Source organism: Loxodonta africana, chromosome 11, assembly GCF_030014295.1.
Source record: "Loxodonta africana isolate mLoxAfr1 chromosome 11, mLoxAfr1.hap2, whole genome shotgun sequence".
NCBI classification, from domain to species: domain Eukaryota; kingdom Metazoa; phylum Chordata; class Mammalia; order Proboscidea; family Elephantidae; genus Loxodonta; species Loxodonta africana.
The window spans coordinates 60,866,926-60,884,967 of record NC_087352.1 but is presented as its reverse complement, the minus strand read 5'-3'; the positions used below and the strand labels follow the sequence as shown (position 1 = coordinate 60,884,967).

The window sequence follows — 18,042 nt, the reverse complement described above, 5'->3', positions numbered from 1 at the left end:
TCGCTTTTTTCCTTTCGGGGTCTGCTTCCGAGCGGGGATCGCCGCAGGCACCGGGGTGGGGGCGGGCGCCGCGGGCGGCGGGGTACTTGGGGCACACCCGCGGGGACGCAGAGCGAGAGGTGGCTTCTCCCCACCCCCTTTCGGGAGGACCCCGAGTGTGGGGGTGGCCGCCCTCGTGGGAAGCTTTTGCAGTGAAGTTAGGGTTTGGCAAATGGGTCCCTCCCTCCCCGACCCCATTTTTTATTCTTTGCGGCGGACGTAGTTCCCCCAAATCACAGCCCCTTCCCCCAATACCTAGCCCCGTATGATCGAAAGGAGAGAGATACATGACTGTGTGTGCGTGCGTCCGTGTGCGTGTGTGTGTGTGTGTGTGTGTGTGTGTAAGCATGCTCGGTTTTCTGTGGGTTGCCTTTTTTTGAGGTGTATGTGTGTTTTGTATTCTTTGTGTTTATATTTCTTCATTTTTTGGTCATTGGTACCGATGGCTGGTTAGCTGGGATCTGGGTATCTACCCATCCCGAGCCTCAGCCCCTACCCCCTCTTGGGCACTTGCACGATTTCCTGTCCCATCCTTTTCTCCCCTTTAACCCTGTATGTGTATCACCGTTGTGCTATGGCCCTGCACCCCCACACCTGCCCCTCAGCAATTGTCTTTGTACGACAGTTGCATATATGGGCTCAAGATGCTTGTGTGTGTGAGTGTGTGTATGAGTGTGCAGCATGTGTGCCAGTGTGTGCGCGCGCCTCGGAGAGTCAGACGTGCACTGCTGTGCACCCCCGGGGCCCGGCTGGAGCGGGGGTGTCTGGCCCTTAGGTGCTGCGCTGTGTGTGAGGCTGGGGTGGAAATGTACCCCTGCCAAGCCTTTGCCCTGGCCTGCGTTGACAAAGCAGCAGGCCGGCGGGCACCAAGCTTTGTTTTTAGCTGTGTTTCATGGGGTGTGTTTGCACGGTCCCCTTTCCCCACATCCCCTCTCCCCTACATTCTGCTACCACAATAGCTTGATTTCCTCTTCTCCTACACCCCCTCCACATTTCTTCCATTTTCTTTTAATCAAAAATCCCCACCTTCCCAAGCAAATCCAAGATGCATTTAGATTTTTTTTTTTTCCTTTTTGTATTCTGCCTCTGGACTCACATTTCTCTTCTTGGAAATGTTTCTTCTATCCTCTCCCACTCCATGTCTGCTTAAATCCCTGCTGGCTAAGGCCCTCCTCCCCCACCCCCTCCCTGCACACACGGAATGATGTCTTCCCTTTGCAGAGGAGGGCTCCTCCACCAAGTCAGAGTGGGGGGTGGGGTCACAGGGCCAGCGCTTTAGTGCACCCCAGGGGCCCCATTGGGCAAGAAAAGGGAAGCCCGGCCCTCTGTCTTCCAGCCCAGCTGTCCCCAGCCCCACGCCTCTCCCTAGAACCTAAAAGGCATGGTTGACCCCCTTAGGCCTGTTTGAACCACAGTTTTTTGTGTGATGATAGACTGATGACATTCTGCATTTATCAAATCTTTTTTTTTTTTCTTCATTGTGTAGCTCAGTGAATGGTCAACTCGCTGCTGTGTGCGCTGTGACCCTTCTGCCTCCGCATTTAGCTGTATTGTGACACCCCTCTTAACCATTTCCTGTCTCCATCTGAGGAAGGCATTGCTATTTAAGCGGCAGTATCCCCTATCTCAGGCCAGCCTAGCCGTGGGGGGCTGGGGAGCTGGGTGAGGAACAGGAATGGGGGGGCTTGCCTGAGACCTCCCCTGAAATGCCAACCCCCTCCCCCAATATGCAATTATCTCTTATTATTTGGCATTTCCTCTTAAAGCGGGTGTGGAGCATTATACTAGGCAGAAATTCAAAAATGATTAAGAAGGATGTTGAGCCTGAAAGGATAATTATCCTGATTAAATCATTACCATCCTCATTAATACCGCCGATCTCTAAATACCATTGCAGGATGCCGATTGCATGTTTTGAAATTCAAATTGCTCAGCTGCTTTTAAATTTTATTTTTAATACCACTCCCCCCCCAGCAAAAAAAATTACAACAGAAACATTCTGCCCTTCAAAGTTTTACTTTCATGGCAAACACGCCCACAGGAAATTCAAGGGCTGAGGGGTGAGTTGGTCTTTGGGTCCAGTTTAGCACAATGTGACAAGAATTCATGACCTTTTGATAGAGGATACTAATGCTTAACCCAACAAGGTCCTAAACCACAATCTTTTTGTAAAACTATTAGATAGTCTGCCAGCTTAAATCTGTTCTTTTTAGTTTCCATTGTAGTAGTGTGGGATGTAGGCCATTTCAGAATAGATGTAGAGAAATAACCATTTTTGTATCTTCATCTTGTTTAGCCGAGTACATTGCACTGTAAATCCCTGTTAAGTGGATTCCTTTTGCTTTGGGTTGGAGGCTGCCGCACCCCACTTCCCGTTATCTCGGTGACCATCAGCTCCCAGCAGCACCCAGGCATAACGGAGGAGATGACATTTAGTTGGAGGCAAAAAATATTAAGTCTATCTATTAAAAAGAAAATTTTGGACAAAATGACAGTTGCGGCTATTCCACAGCCTCTAACGATTTGGTGCACAGAGGTCCTTGGCTGAAGGGGGAGCCACTGCCATGGCGTCTTAATTGTTTAATTGTCCAATGTTGAGAGCATCTTTGGACATCCGCCCTGGCCCTCAGAGCTGACCCTTTAACAGCCGGCTCCCTTCTGCTGCCTCGCCAGCCAGACCTGCTTGAAAATGGAAACAAAACAGTAGTAATAATGGAAGAATAAGGCCCCTACTTTGAGGGCCCTTCCAAAATAAAGCCCCAAGTAGCCTCCCCAGACTGCCATTTGGCAATCTGAAAAGAAAGAAAGAAAAAAAAAAAAAAAAAGAGAGAGAGAGAGAAGAAAAAAGGATTCCCCCGCAAAATGGTTTTCCATTAAACAGGGATAGCGTGTTCTGCTGTGCTGAATTACTTCCTGTTCTTATTTTGTGGGTAATTTTTCTGTATCAAATATCCTTTTGGTTGTGTATCTTTTTCACCTTTTCTTGTACTAAAACTAAAGCATGATCTGTATTTTTTTACATCCCCCAGTTGACAATGTACAGCGCTCGGTTAGAGACGTTACCCTGCTGAAGTGTACTGTGGTCGTGTAGCCCGGGCCATCTGCTCATTGTACGCTGCTTTTGTTCTGTTGCCCTTCCGAAGCATGGTGGGCCCAGCCTTTTTTTTTGTATCGTGTGCATGACGACATTGTTACACACAGAATCCACTAATACTAATATACAATCTCTCAATAAAGAACTAGTTTTCCTATATTAACCTAGTGTGCTTTTTCTCTTGCTGTTTTCCCATTTATTGTCGTATCCTGCTGTTTAGATTTTTTCCCCTTGCTTTTCTATCCCCACCCTCACCCACCCACCACCCCCACCTCCCATTGTAAGATTCGAGTGAATGCCTTTTCTTTCTTCCTTTTTTTTTTTCTTTTCTTTTTTTGTGGTACAGATATGGTGACTTGATTCTCATCTAGTCCATATCTTTTTACAGTAGATATCTGGGGCGAGGGGAGGGGGGCAGTTTGACCTGTCACACTGAAATAGCTCAACTGCATAGAGAGAACCCCTATTTTTGGCCACCTGTGTACCCGACAGCCTCCCCATTTCATCCTGATTTCCACGTCACATGGACACTTGGTTCCTGGTGTTGTGAAAGGGGAAGGTGACACTTAGGTGGAGAGAAGGGGGTACTGTTCTTAACTAGCAGCCTCATAGCATTTGAGACTCGCCTGAACAACCCATTTTTAGTTGTGTTTTAATTTTTCCTTTTCCTGTCTCATTGATTTCCTGTCCTTTTAAATCAAGCTGGAGGTGGCATGTTACATACATGTTGAAGCCATGATCTGGGATTTTAAGGGACCTTCATCTATGTGCGTATTTAAATTCTTGGGACCTGCAAGGTCATTAGATTGAGATCTTGGATATGTTTGAAACATAAACTCAGACCACCCTCACATCTCACTTCAGGGTCTGCAGCAGGACCTGCCCCTGTAGGAGTGAAGGCCTGCGCTCTGCCTGCCCTGAGCCAGTTGAAGCAGATTATAGTCTAGTTCACTGACAGCTGCTTCATCTGTGGCCTTAAGGCCTCTCTTAAGAGAAAGAAAGCCAGATCTCTTCTATTGTCTTAGGGGAGACAATGTGCATAGGGGAGAGGGGGACAGGGCAGGGGGTGGGTAGTCAGGACGCACTCCCAAATTGAAGTGAAGAAAGAGCCCTTCAAAAGTGCCATTTTCTTGTAATATACTGTTGAGAAGCCAGTGGAGAGGTAGTTTTTCCCCCGAGTAGAACCCAAATTCAAGCATTTATCAATTACACCTATTCAATTTCAGCCCAGAACAAGCCTTGCTAAATGAGGCGTTTGAGACACTGAGGAGATCAGTTGATTAAAGAAATTCAAGGTTCCTTCAAAGGGTCATCATTTTGGAGCCCCTCCTACTTTGGCTGTCGTGCCTGCTCCTTGCTCTTCTGGGCTGTCTCCTGGGCTTGCCTCTGCCCATGTTCCTTCCCCCGAGGAGGTGCACCCCCGCCTGACTGCAGTGCGTCCTTGCCTTCTTTGTGGCTTCATGTGGCTGTCTTCTCCCCCCATGACTGCCCTCTCTGCACTGGCCCTTTGTTCTCCCGCTCTCCCCAGCCAGGGTGGGAAAGCTGAGCTGATTTACTGTGACACATGGACACACACGGATGTTCCCAGTGGAGGCTCGGACTGTAGTTTGCATGAGAGTAAACACATGTCTACAAGGCTAGTCCTTCAAGGGTTTCATTTGTTTCTTTTTCTTCTCCTTCTCTTTCTCCTCCTTCTTCTTGGTTTCCATGAAACAACTTTTAATTTGTTTCTAGTTTGAAAAAGTAAAATAAACAACCCCCAATACAACCTCAACAATAATAGAAGGGCCCCAAATCAGGTGGACCTTCTTCATTTTGTTGTAAAGAGCAGAGGCTCGTTAGCTCACCATTAACCAACACCAAGATTTTATTTTTCCAAATTAGTGTTAAGCATGTCAGAATTGTTTGATCAATATGTTTGGAGGATGGTTTAGTAACCTAAAATATAGAAAGCTGTTGGGCTAATGGGAAGTCATGTTTAGCAATTTATCATATGTGTGCTATATTTTAACCCAGGTTTTTAGAACTAAACACATACATGTCAAGGAGACTTTTTCCCCCTGACTTTTCCCAATAGCCACAAAGCCAATGTACTTTATATTTACCCTCTAAACCATCTGATGCATATCTGTTTTAATAACTTTGACTCCAGGATTTTGGGAAAGCCATCTGTTAAGTAGATCGTATGCCACAGGCTTTGAAATAAGATGGAACACAGCTTTTATTGACAGGTCTTGTTTTTGATGGAGAGAACTTTCTCAAAACCAGCACCAGATAACGCCTACTTAATTAATGAGTTTTCTCAAGTAATAGTTTTCCACAAACCAGCACATAATTTTAACCATCCAAGGTTAGAGGAAAAGGCCACCAAGGGTCTTGATACCCTAATATGGCAAGGTGAGAGTCTGGGCAACCTCTCTTCTTTTGCATTTTGCTCATTGCCTGCCCACCGTTTTCCATGCTCCCATCTTTACATAAGCACAGTGCAGTGTTGCATTGGCAAATGTAATGGTTTTGTAGGTGAAGGAACCAACAGCTCAGTGCTGCATCCAACGTAGTGTGCGGAACCCCTTTCCTGGGGTGTGGGCCAGGTCAGCAGACCCTTGACCCTGACTGAGGGTGTGGCTGTGGTTTTCTCAATCCTACTGACCATTGTCAGGTAAATGTGCAAGTCACTTATGCTTTGGTTTCTCTATGGATCTAAATAGCTTCCTTTGGCCAATTCCTGGCTTCATATAATTTGAATGCTAATTAATACTTATTAGTTTCTTGTCTGGTTTAGCCATAGATGAACCAATATATTTCCAAGAGAATTGAGGGGTAGGGGATTACCTTGGAAACACTGACTTTCAGGGCAATTTGAGAATTAAAAGCAAACACATAGAACCCTACAGGTGGAACACTCATAATGCCTGTATTTTCATTTATTCAGCCATTCATTCATTCACTCACTCACTTTTTTGTTCAATTAGTTAATGAGTGTTAATGGATTACCAACTTGGGGCCAAGCATTGTGTTAAGGGGGATACAAGAGAAATGTCAAACTGGGTGTCTCCCTTCCTGGGGCTCATGCTGGGGCTGGGAGAGAAATGCTCAGGAAGACAGATGCTGTCTACGCATGATATTTGGTGCCAAAGCATCCAAATGGATGGCACAGAGTCCTGACTGGTAATGCAGACAGAGCTTGGAGCAGTCCAGGGTTTGAGTCCTAGCCTCGTCTTGACCTGGAGGGGTGAACTTAGGCCACCACTCTGAGTATCATCAGAACAATGACCATCATAACACCTGCCTAATAGAATGTGTCCAAACTCTTTGCCACAAAGTAGGTGCCTAGAACATGCTAGATGGCTGTTCCTCCCCTTCACAGAGGCAGGAGTTTACTGACCCAAAGGTCAAATAAAGTCAGAGACAACCTTTCTGAGGAGGTGGGATTGAGGTGTGCTTCAAAGGGTGGTATATGTAGGAGATGAGGAAGAGGATGGAAGCTTCAGGTGGGACCTGGGGAATGAGTGAGACTCCAGCCAAGGCCGGTGGCTCTGCTGTTTTGGTAAGAACTGGAAGTGCTATGAGGAGGGGTGTGTGTGTGTGTGTGTGCAGGCCTGTTGCCTTGCACAACTACTGGAGGCACCTTGTTCACTGTCCTGTGTTTGATGGCTGTCCCCAGAGCACAGCTCCAGGAGTTATGTAGCACAGTTTCTGGAGAATGTGGGGGAAAAGGCTGGAAGAGATTTTCAAGCCAGTTTCTGAAGGCCTTTGGAAGCCCCGGTAGAGTTTGGACTTGATTCTTTAGCTATTGGGAGCTCTCTGGGGAGAGTGCTGTTTAAACAACTTACCTTAGTAGCTGATGACAGAGGGTAAGACTAGGGGCTGAGGCCTAGGAGGAGGCCATTCTATGGGTGAAGGAGGCCCAGACGCTGAGAGGAAGGCTCGCATGCGAGGCCTTACCATGAGGAGAATAAGCAATACTGAGGCGGTGGGGAGGGGGCTGAGGGCAGGGAGGCCTCTGGGTCCCTGGGAGGGTGTGAGACCATGAAGACAAATGGAAGATGGGAACAGGAGTTGGGGGGAGATCTGAATACAGGATTTAGGTATACATACAGAATTTGAGTTGCTGCAAGTGGCAGAAGGGAGGAGACCATAGCCATGTCCTTGGAGTTGAGGTTCTTGGAGTTGAGATTCTAGTACTTTTAAATATCGATTCCTGGTTGAGGCGGGACATTAACTTTACCAATAAAAATTCTTAATATTTACCTAATCTCCTCTCATAAAAATCTATCTCAAGGTCTGAAATCCCCTTATTTGGTGATTTGCATGTATCATTAGTTAAGCAGTTTGCCATCTGCTGAAACCTCTTGTAAAATACCAGTCCCCTGGGAGCTGGACCACACCATGCCTGACATCACCGTTTGAACAAATTGTATCCAGTTGTGCCCTTTATGAGTAGAGAGACCCCTAAGGCAGGCAAGTGCCAGGACTGTTGCTCTGCAAATTTGCAAAAAGGCCTTATACTTATCAATGGGAGAAGGTGGGGCTGGAGGAGGCCTGCCCTGGATACCAGAGAGGGGGGATAAAGGGCAGAGGTGTGGTAACTAGGGACTAGGGCCAGGGTGAAAGGTGGGACCTGTCTACAGAGAGCCCAGTTTCCCATTTCTAAGCTCTTTCGCTTCTGTGATCACATTTCCTCCTAAGCAGAGCCTGTGAGGAGGTAATTGGGGACCAGACAGGAAACTGAGGCCAAGAGTGGTGAAAACCTTTGCCCGCCCTCTTGAGCCAGAACTAGATCCAGGTGTCTGAGCACTCCGTCCTGGCTCCCTGCACTGCCCCCCATACCTACGTGCTACTAGGAACCCTGTCAAGTCTAAGACAAGAATGAGAAAGGAATCCCAGCTTTCCCTCTATATCTGGTGGACCCAGCTGGAAGCCTGGGATCCTCATTCATATTGGCCAGGGACCTCTTTCCACTCTTGTCTGCCAAGCTATGAGGGGGTCTAAGTCCCTAACACTGAACCCTGTGCCTCACAGAAGGGGGCTCTGAGGGACAGGGAAGGTGCACAGTGGACTCTGTGCATGAAACCCCCTGTCAGGAAGTGAGCCTAGCGACAGAGCCCAGGTGGTGAGTCCTTCACCTTCAGACTCCACTCAGAGGAGGCCTGGCTGGCCTGGGGAGACTCAGGGAGGTGGAGCCTGTGCTCTGATTTCCACAGAAATAATCAGTGGCCTTTTCCGGAGGCTTTGGCTTCCCACTTGTGGGCACGTCTTGTGTTGTTTCTTAGCTAGATCACCTTGATGCTTTCACAAATAATATCTACGCTATATCATGGAAGTAATAGAATCACAGTTTGGAACATTTAGAAAATTACAAAAGAAAAAAAAAAACCTCTTAGGTGTCCATGATCATTTTAGTGAAATGCCTTTGGGATGGTTGTTGGCATATGGATTTTTTGTTGTAGTGCTGTAAACACAATACGCATACGATGTGTATACAGTATACATACAATTTTGCATCCTTCATTTTTAATGTAACATTGTATCACAAGCATGTTCACATTTTGCTCCATTGTTTTCACAAGCATCCCTTTTAAGGACTGCGTAATATTCCATTTGAATGGTGGCTAGACCTGCAGTTTGATGGATTCTGATGGACTTACACTGCCATTGGCTGCAGGGCCATTCCATGCTGGCCTATACCCACTACCACCCCGGGCTGCTGCTTAGCCATGTAGGGGGGAGATGGTTAGAAGAATGGGTCTAACAGCCTCCCGCCAAGCCTCTCTGCCACCATCAATAGGTCCCCTTCACCATCAGTAAGTGTGTGTGTGTGGGGGGGGGTGGTCAGATACCAAGGCGGGGGAGTTGGGAAAGGAATAAAATTTGGATAAACTGTTTCGAGACCAGGGTTCTGGTCCTTGCTCTGCCACAGATTTCCGCTGTGATTGTGATCGAGGCAGTTACCTTCCCTGGGCCTCAGTTTCCCAGTCTGTCAAATGGGGATGGTATACCCATTGTTTCTGTTCTACAGGACTTGCCATGCGAAACAATGCTTATGAAATAAACCGAGACACCAGCTAAAGGCAACAGTCATAATAACTCCCAGCATCAGGAACGTTGATCGCACTTAGGCCGGCCATGCTGTGCAGTGCAGGGTCCTGGCCTGGAGCCCTGAGACCTGGCTGCAAGTCCCGCTTTCAGTAACATGTGTGTGATGTGTGGGCAAGTCGGACTGCTCCGTGCCTTTGCGTTCCCATCTGCCAAGGGAGATAATCGGCCTAATTGCCCCTTCCTGCTCTAAAAAACTGTGATTTCCTTCCGATGATGATAGCTTACATCTCCATTGCCGTTTTGGCTTTTCATCGGGACAACAGCCGCACGCCCTTTAGCTCTCAGTAGGCACGTGGCCTTGCCCTGTGGGAGGGCGGCTCATGGCATGTGGTAAGTCAGTGAGGCCCAGAGCTGCGCCCAGACCCCAGGCCTCCTGACCCCAAGCCTAGGGTGGGCACTGCTCACTGGTGCTACTGCTCAGGTTCCACCTCTCAGCAGAAAGTTCTCTCCTACACTCTTGCTTCCTGTCCTTTGAACATCCCCTAAGTTGGGCCCTCCAGGAGATGGTGATAGCCACCCATGCAGTGGCCCATTTCCAGATCTCCAGGTAGCAGGTCTCAGCCACTCCCCCTGGCCAACTCAGCGAGTGAGAGAAAGTGGTGGCTGCTGACTCAGCACCAGCCTGCCTGGAGAGGGGATGGAAGAGCCTCCTAGGCGGGGAGGAAGTGAGAATGCAGCCAACACCTGTCTCAAGGAAGGCCGGAAAGCTTTGGAACAGCTGCTGCTCCCCCTCTGGGGCTGACAGTGGGAGGCAAGGTGGCGGAGGCGGTTTCCAAGTCCCCTCCCCCACACTCAGCCTGCTTGGCTCCTGCTCTCCTCCCCACTTCCAGGGCCCCCTTCACCCCCACCCCCCACCATTGCTCTAGAGCCCCCTCTGTGTTGCCTGCCCCCAGGACTTCCCTCCTGCTCACAAACTCTGTGGTGGCTAATGGGTTAATGTTCCCCCTTCTACCCCTAAGTCCAGAGACATGCCCTCCTTAGGCCATTCTTCTGGAAAAATGGCTCTTCCAGAGGGGACCTCAGCCTCTAGGGCAGGGGTTCCCAGCAGTCAATCCTTCCACAGCAGGGGGCAAATGGACTGAGGGGAAGGGCCTCTAGGCCTGTCCCATTTCCACCCACTTCACCTATGAGGCATGGTCCTGCTGACTGGAGTTGAAAAGTCTGACCCTGAGGAAGTTGAGGCAGTGTCAGGGGCCCACGGGCCCACGGGGCCTGTTCCCTTCTTCAAGGTTGCCTTGCTCTAGTGGTCACCTTGTGGCCCAGGGCACCTTTGTACCCAACTCTATGCCAAGGGAGGGAGAGCAGAGAGGAAGCTGGGGCCGAGCCTCCACCCTGTTAAGTCAACGCTCCCCGAAGGTCCTTAGACACACTGTGGGTAGGCTTGGCTTCACTTTTGGGGGACTTGTGTTGCTCAGGGCTCTGGAGAGAGGCCCAGTCAGGGCTGGGTCAGGAGGGAAGCTGGGTCTGGGAGGCAGCTACTGCCTGACTCCCCTTGGCTGAGGTGGGACCGTGGCTGCCACACGGCTGGGGGTCTGGGGTGCAGGAAGGGGGTGCTGTCAGAAGGCTAGGGAGGGAAGGTTCAGCCTGAGGAATCCAACCCTCCCTGACCCCAGGAGGAATGGGGTGACAGGGTACCAAGAGGAAAGAGGCCATCTGGGTAGAGGAGCAATAGTCACCCAGCCCTTAGCTTCACCCACCTGGGCAGTTACAGTGGGAGCGTGATAGGGAAGTGGAGGAGGAGACCAGATACAACCTGGAAACTGGTATTCCACTCTATCCCCATCCCATCCTGAAGGGCCCCCGGACAAGGGCAAACTCCCCCCAGGACAGGTGGGGGGACAGGAGGGGCAGGAAGGAAATGGAGGTGGGAGGAAGATATTGGAGCTGGGTTCTGGCATCACTGTCCCACCCTTTTCCTCAGGAGGTATCATTTGTCCCTTGCTGGGATGTTCACTAAGCCTTACCTGGTACCTACAGTGTCCTGTGCATGCTTCCCATTGGTGCGTGGGTGGGCAGTGGCGGGGTGGTGCCCCACCATCTGGAGAACCAAGGTCCAAGGGGAGACCAGACACAGTGAAACCTGTGAGAGCTGGAACGCCATTAGACTGCCTTGTTTTTACGGGTCTCAAAAGTTTCCCGCCTTTGACAGGGTGCAGTCTTACCACTTTTCTATCACTCGTTTTAGTGAAAGATATTTGAGTTTTCTGTCTCTGACAGGTTTCCCCCTTACACGGGTTCCAGCTCTCGCAGGTTCTACTGTGTGTACACCACTGAGAGCAGAACCATCAGTCTGCAGGCAAAAGAGGGCCATGCCTGGCCACAGGATAAACAGTGTGGTTTCGTTTTTACCTTTAAATTGGGGAAAAAGGCGATTTATTGCATTAAACTAAACAAGGAACTCTTTTTTTTTTCTTTTTCTTTTTATGGAGGTAAAATTCACATAACAAAACATTCACCATTTTAAAGGGCATAATTTAGTGGCATTTCATGCATTCGGTGGGCAACCATCACTTCTATCGAGTTGCAGAACTTTTCGTCACCCCAGAAGAACACCTTGTGTCCATAAAGCAGTCAACCCCTGTTACTCCCAGCCCCTCCAAGCCCCTGGCAACCACTAATTGCTTTCTAAACAGGGAACTCTTAAGCAGCAAGTTGAAAAATTTGCATGAAATTTTTAGTGAAAACAGAGAGCTTCAATGAGACATTGCGTCCCTGACTGCTGAGGTCCTTGTACACTACTCGAAAAGTTGGAGATCTCTGGGGAAGGTTTTGAGGAACACTTCTGGGTCACCCAACCCCTCCTTTTCACAGAACTGGAAACCCAAGCCTTCCAGGTGCTGGGGTCGCATGCCCAGCTTGTGAAAGCCCCTGTAGGCTGGGAGCGCAGGTTTCTTCGCTCCAAGGGCCTGTGGGGGTCTTGGATCTTGACTCAAGGCCCTTGAGAAGCCGCACAGCTCCAGCCAGGGTAGTCAGGGATGCTTGGCGGGCAGGCTTGAAGACAGTGTGGGCTGTGACTGGGCAGAGGGGAGAAGCGAGGGCGCTTGAAAAGGGCGATGTTCCCCTTGCTCTCCTGGTCTGGAGTGCCAAGGCCAGGGCTGGGAGTGAGAGTCAGAGTGGGGAGCTCAGGAGATAGAGAAAACCTCATGAGCAGGGGTGTGAGGGAGGCCTTCCTGTGGGGATGCCCCAGGGGTAGGCTGGCCCTAAGGGCTCTCTTGACTTTGGAGCTGGTCCCAGGCAGGGCAGGGGCTGTCCTTGTTAGGGCTCCTTGAGGACAGGGAGGGTAGAATGCACAGACTTCAACATCAGGAAATTTTGGGTTCAACTCCTGGCTTTACCACCTGCTACCTGGCTGACTTGGGACTTCTCTGACCCTCAGTTTCTTCATCTGGAAAAATGGAGATAATAGATAACATCAATGCCATAGGGAGATGAGGATAAAATAGAGTTATGAAGCATCTAAAGCAAGGGGCACACAAAACCCTGGGAAGTGCTTACAAAAGATGGTCATTAGCCTACCCTCCACCTGAAAACACACATCCCTGTTTGTTCTGGCCTGGGACAGTTGGAGGGCCCTAGGGAGTACAAAAGGGGCACCTGGCAGGCAGAAAAGGGCCGGGCACGTTTCCGTTTCATTGAGTAAACCTTCATCTCTCATTACCGAGAATCTCCCTTGGGCTGCGGGGAACCTAGGCCCAGACAAATTCTGGCCCACAGTCTAGCTGGAGAGATCCCTGAATACCCCTGAAGTAGGTGACGAACACACAGGTCTAGCTACACAGAGAGCCAAGGCTGGTGTCATGTTGGCCAGAAAGTGTGGCCCAGCCTGGAGGCTTCTGGCCAGGGTTGGCACACGGGACAGGGAGAGGTCACTGTGGCCTGGAGAAGCCAGGAAGCCCTCCTGGAGGAGGTGGGACTGGGCCTGTCCCCGAGGAGCGAGATCTGTAGCTCCGCTGCCCAGGGGAGCCATCAGGTTGTCCCCTCCCCAAACCCACACAGGTCCAGATCTGATCCAAGAAGTGAATGTCTGGAGTCCTGTGGCTGTCACCCTTGTCTGATTTTTCTTTTTCTTTTCTGAAGCATTGGGCCTGCTCATTTCATTGTCATCCCACCCATTCCGGTCCCCTTCCCCCCTGCCATGCCCCCAGGCAGTTCCCGTGTCATTCTCTACCCCCTTTCCTGCCCTCTGCCCAGTGGGCAGGCGCCGCACCACCAAGGACGGCCAAGTGGAGGGGTGCGGCTGTGGAAGGGAGCTGGGGATTTCAAGACCTCCCTCTGAAGTGGCTCTGGGCCTTGGGCAACACTCTGAGAGCTTTGGTTCTGCCCTGTGCAGATTGGGCACTCATTCTTATCTGCCAGGGCTGTACAGGGAGCCACTTGTCCACAGTGGATGTGATGGGCCTCCCATGGTGCCTGGCACAGAGGAAGGGTTGCTCTATGTGGTATGACACACACGGGGTTGCCATGCGTTGGGGTTGACTTGATGGCAACTGGTTGGTTGGTTTGTTTGCTGTATCTACTAGGAAGTTGCCTCATACAAAATGTCCCCGCCTGCTCCTAGGAGGCATGTTGGGTTTGGCAAAGGGATCATGGAGTAGAAGAAAAACTCTGGGTCTCAATGTTCTCGTCTTTCAAATGGGAACAATCATCTTACATCTCCTCTCTCAATGGGGTTATAATGAGGCTCCAATTTGTTCAGTTCATTTCACAGGCTCTGGCCAGGCACGGTGCCAGGCACAGGAGACAGAAGACAACAACAACAGTAGCAATAGCAGATGCTTATGTGGCACTTACTTGGTGCCAGCCACTTTTCCTGTCCCTAAGAGCAGTCTTGTGGGCAATCGACACATGAACGTGAAAGTACAGTTAAGTGTGTGCTGGGTGCTCCCTTGCCTGGGGAGATACCTTCTGGAAGGGGATACCTGGAAGAGGAGGTGTCTGGGCTGAATCTTAAAGGATCCATGGGGTGACCAGGAGAAGAGTCTGGGGGAAGTGCTACAGGCAAAGGGACTGCAGGAGCAAAGGGCGGGCAGAGAAACGTGCTGCAAGGGGTCACGGGGAGGGGGAGCCGTGAGGCCAACTCTTGCACAGGAGCTGGGGCTTTGTCAGCCCTAAAGCAAGTGTTGCCTGTGGATTAGCATTGCTGGGGCTTTATTAGCTTTTGTCAAGAACAAAGTGCATGCCTTCTACCCAGAGCCTCTGGTATGTCCTGAGGGCAAGACGTAGGTGCTACCCTTGAAGACCTGGAGAGTGAGATGGGAGCCTCAGCAGATGATCCAGCAGGGGCCTCCATAATAAGAGGGTCATCTGGGCTAGGGAAGGAGCAGAGGGATGTGGTGTCTGGGAGACTTCTTGGAGGAAGGTAGGGATTAACTTACCGCTGAAGCAGGGGCCTGGAGCAGCATTTCCCCCACTGCCCAACCAAACACTGTCCATCTGGGCCCCTTGAGCTGTTAAAAGTTATTTCTGAAAAAAAGGTACATGGTTTGACAATTTGGAAAATGCTGCAGACTATGCCCTGTCTTGGAGAATCCTACAGCATATTAACACATTAAAGGTTCTGATAAGTCCTGCAATAAAGAAAGCACCTTGATTTTGCTTCATAGCATTTCCCTAAATTATTGGACCCCAGAACTGTGTGTGTGTGTGTGCACGCGTGTGTAGGCATCGCTAGCCTGGGAGCTGGGTCATTCCCCCCAAGCATCTCCTTCATAGCCAAAGGGAGCCTGAGAGAAAGGCCACAAAAAGTGGCTTGTCAGTTGATGACTGCCTGCCTCAGAAGTCCCCTACACCCCAAATGTTCCCTCCAGGGATGCCCTCCTCACCTGCTCAAAGGGAAGACTCTAGGATTGGGTGGTCAGTGGGAGCCGGCCACTCCCAGAGACACTCTTGCTGGCAGCCAAGGGAAACTCCGCCAGTGGCCGGGGAGCCGAGCTGCCCTGGAGGGAGCTGAGGTGCTGGGGGTTAGGCCCTGCCCCCAAGTCCATCTGCTCAGGACTCCCCTCCCACCTTCCAGCTTGCCTTTATGACTGTGTTCAGATTCCTTGGCCAGGCTTTCTCCCCTACCCAGCTGTAAGTCCCCTGCTCCGCAGTCCACAGCTACATTAAACACACCGCACACAATCCATGTGGCACTTCATGTGCACATAACAGAACCCAGCTGCCTACCCCCTGACATATACCTGTGTCCACACAAAGTACATACACACAACCTCAAAGTAATATATATTTACACATTCATACCCAATTCACACACATTTATAATGTGAGTGACATATACCCATTTATTTACACTTAGAAGTTCTAGACTGGAACAGGCAATGGATATACACATTCACATATAGAAACAAATACATAGACTTATACCACTCACTACCACACGTGTGAGCACGTACGTACATCTCATGATGCCGACACATATTATCTCACAGAAATACAAGTTTGAATGTCTCCAGATGTGGCCCCTTTTCCCTTCTTCTCTCTGACATGTCACCTGTCCCTCCATGAGGTCCCCACCCTGCTGAATTCACACAAGAATACCCCAAGACCTTCACCCAGGATAACACCATGAAGCCTGAGTGTGCCACATGTATCAGCCAGGCGAACCAAGCTAGTGGACCTGGCCAGCCTTGGTGCCCGGGCCTGTAGCCCCCATTGCCCCTGTCCTCAGGGCTCTGCTGTCTGCATGGGCTCTTGTTGAGGCCCAGACGGCCTAATGAGGGAGGTACAGCTGACTAGTTGTGCTCACCACTCCAGCCACCTGGAGATGGATAAAGCAACATCATAAAGCCCCTTTCAGAAGCCGTGTGGCCTGGGAGTGCTTCTTGGAGGAGGTGGCACTTGTGCTGGTATCGAATGGTGAGTTCCCTATCAGACGGAAGCGAGAGTAGGGAAGGCGTTGAGGTGGGGAAGATGCATGAGAGGTGTGGGGAGAAGTGAGAGTGACCGGTGCCCCCCACCCTGTGGAACCCTGTCCATGGTTATGGGGACAGTTGAGAAAAGAGGCAGCAGGGCCAGGAGATGGCTGGCAGCCCTGTTCCTGCTTGACTGCTGTTGTCACTAGCCTCTGTCACTGGGCAGCTGGGGGAGTTAAAGAGACCTTAAGGTATTAATATTGCTGCTAGGTTTTATGAAGTATCCTAACAAGCTGGCAAGCTTGGCACACTCAGTCTTATTTACTGCCCATATTATTTCTCCAACACCGAGATTAATTTGACAATAGCTGTTTATAAGCTCTTCCATCATCAGATGGGCCCATTACCTGGGAGGAGAGGAGGGCTGGATTTAATTTGTGAAGTGTGAGGGTTCTCCTGCTCCTGGAGCATGTGTGGGAGTCACCGCCATAAATCACGGAAGGCAGATGGGACCTGAGGGCTGGGAGCTCCTGGCCCTGTGTGGGAGGGGCAGTCCCTGCAGGTGCATAGGTCTGCAGGGAGGCAGGGCTGGATGTCCACGTGGAGAGAGACCCTGGGAGATTGCCTGGCTGGCATGGTCAAACTCCCAGTAATCAGGTTCCTAAACCCACCCCAGACCCACGGAGTGGCCACATCTGCGTGGGGCTTAGGGCTCTGCATATTGGAAAAAGCTCCTTACTCAGGAGACTGGTGCAACTGGGTGATCTGGGGCCATACTTTGATGTTATAGATGAGGAGACTGCAGCCTGGAGAAGGAGGGCGAAACTTCTCTGAACACATTGTGGGTTGCTGCAGAGCTGGGATTGAGTCCGAGGTCTCTGACCCTCCAGCTGGTGTCCCGTGCACAGCTGTGCTCTGCCGCTCAAGGAGGGCAGCTGTCATTGTGTCTTAGTTATCTACTGCAGCTATGACAGAAATACCACAAGTGGGTGATTTTAACAAACAGAAATTTATTTTCTCACAGTTAGGAGGCTAGAAGTCCAAATCCAGTGCGCCTTTTCTAGGGGGAGGCTTTCTCTCTCTGTCAGCTCTGGGGGAAAGTCCTATCTCTTTTCAGCTTCTGTTGCTGGGCTCCTCGGTGATCTTCATGTGGTGTGGCATCTATCTTCCCCCATCTCTGCTTGCTTCTTCTGCGCCTAATCTGCTCCTTTTATATCTCAAATGTAATTGGCTTAAGACACACCTGCACTGGCATGGCCCTATTCCTAATGGGATTACATCCAGAGGCATAATGGTGAGGATTTACAACACATAATGTTTCGGGGGCACAATTTAATCCATGACGCCTTATCTCCCCCCCCTCCCTTTCCTCTTATCACACTTTAGCCCAATGAACTCCCGAGTTCCATCCCTCTGCTTCAGACCATCCCAGAGGAAGGAGCAGGAACCTGAAAATTCATTAGCCTTCTGAAGAGATAGGTTTTAAAGTGCCACCCCTCTTAGCAGGACCCACCCAAGAAAGAGGTCCCACAAAGACAGAAATCCAAAGGAATGATCCTGATGATGGAAACTCAGGCAGAGTAGCAAGCCGATTGAAGAGGCGAGCACAATTTTGGGTGGCCCTCAGATTCAGTCATTCACCAAATATTTATAAAACACTAATTATGTGCCAGGCACCTGGGTCAGAGATTAGGAGATACAGGGGCAAGCAAAATAGACAGTGTCCCTGCCGTTGGAGTTTACCATTTAGTGAGGACACTGATGTTAAGCCAATAAACACGCAATAACTTTGCAGTTACAGGCAGGGTGGTGCTATGACTGCTAAGTCCCCTCTACTCTTGGTCAGCTGCGGGCCTAACTGCCCCCTCAGCTTTGGGGTACACTTCCCTTCTGTACAGCTAGGTCGTGGGCCTGGTGGGTTGTTTGCCAATGTCTCTGCCCTAGGAGATGACCTTCTCC

At 50.2% G+C, this 18,042-nt stretch overlaps 1 protein-coding gene and 1 pseudogene across 1 annotated transcript in view; both read left to right on the top strand.

Annotated features, from left to right (window-relative positions):
* The window catches only part of ARK2C (arkadia (RNF111) C-terminal like ring finger ubiquitin ligase 2C), a 114,123-nt gene that overhangs the window by 64 nt on the left and 96,017 nt on the right, over positions 1-18,042 (top strand). The gene's annotated exons all lie outside the window — the stretch shown is intronic.
* On the top strand, positions 327-1,398 carry LOC135232728 (uncharacterized; annotated as a pseudogene).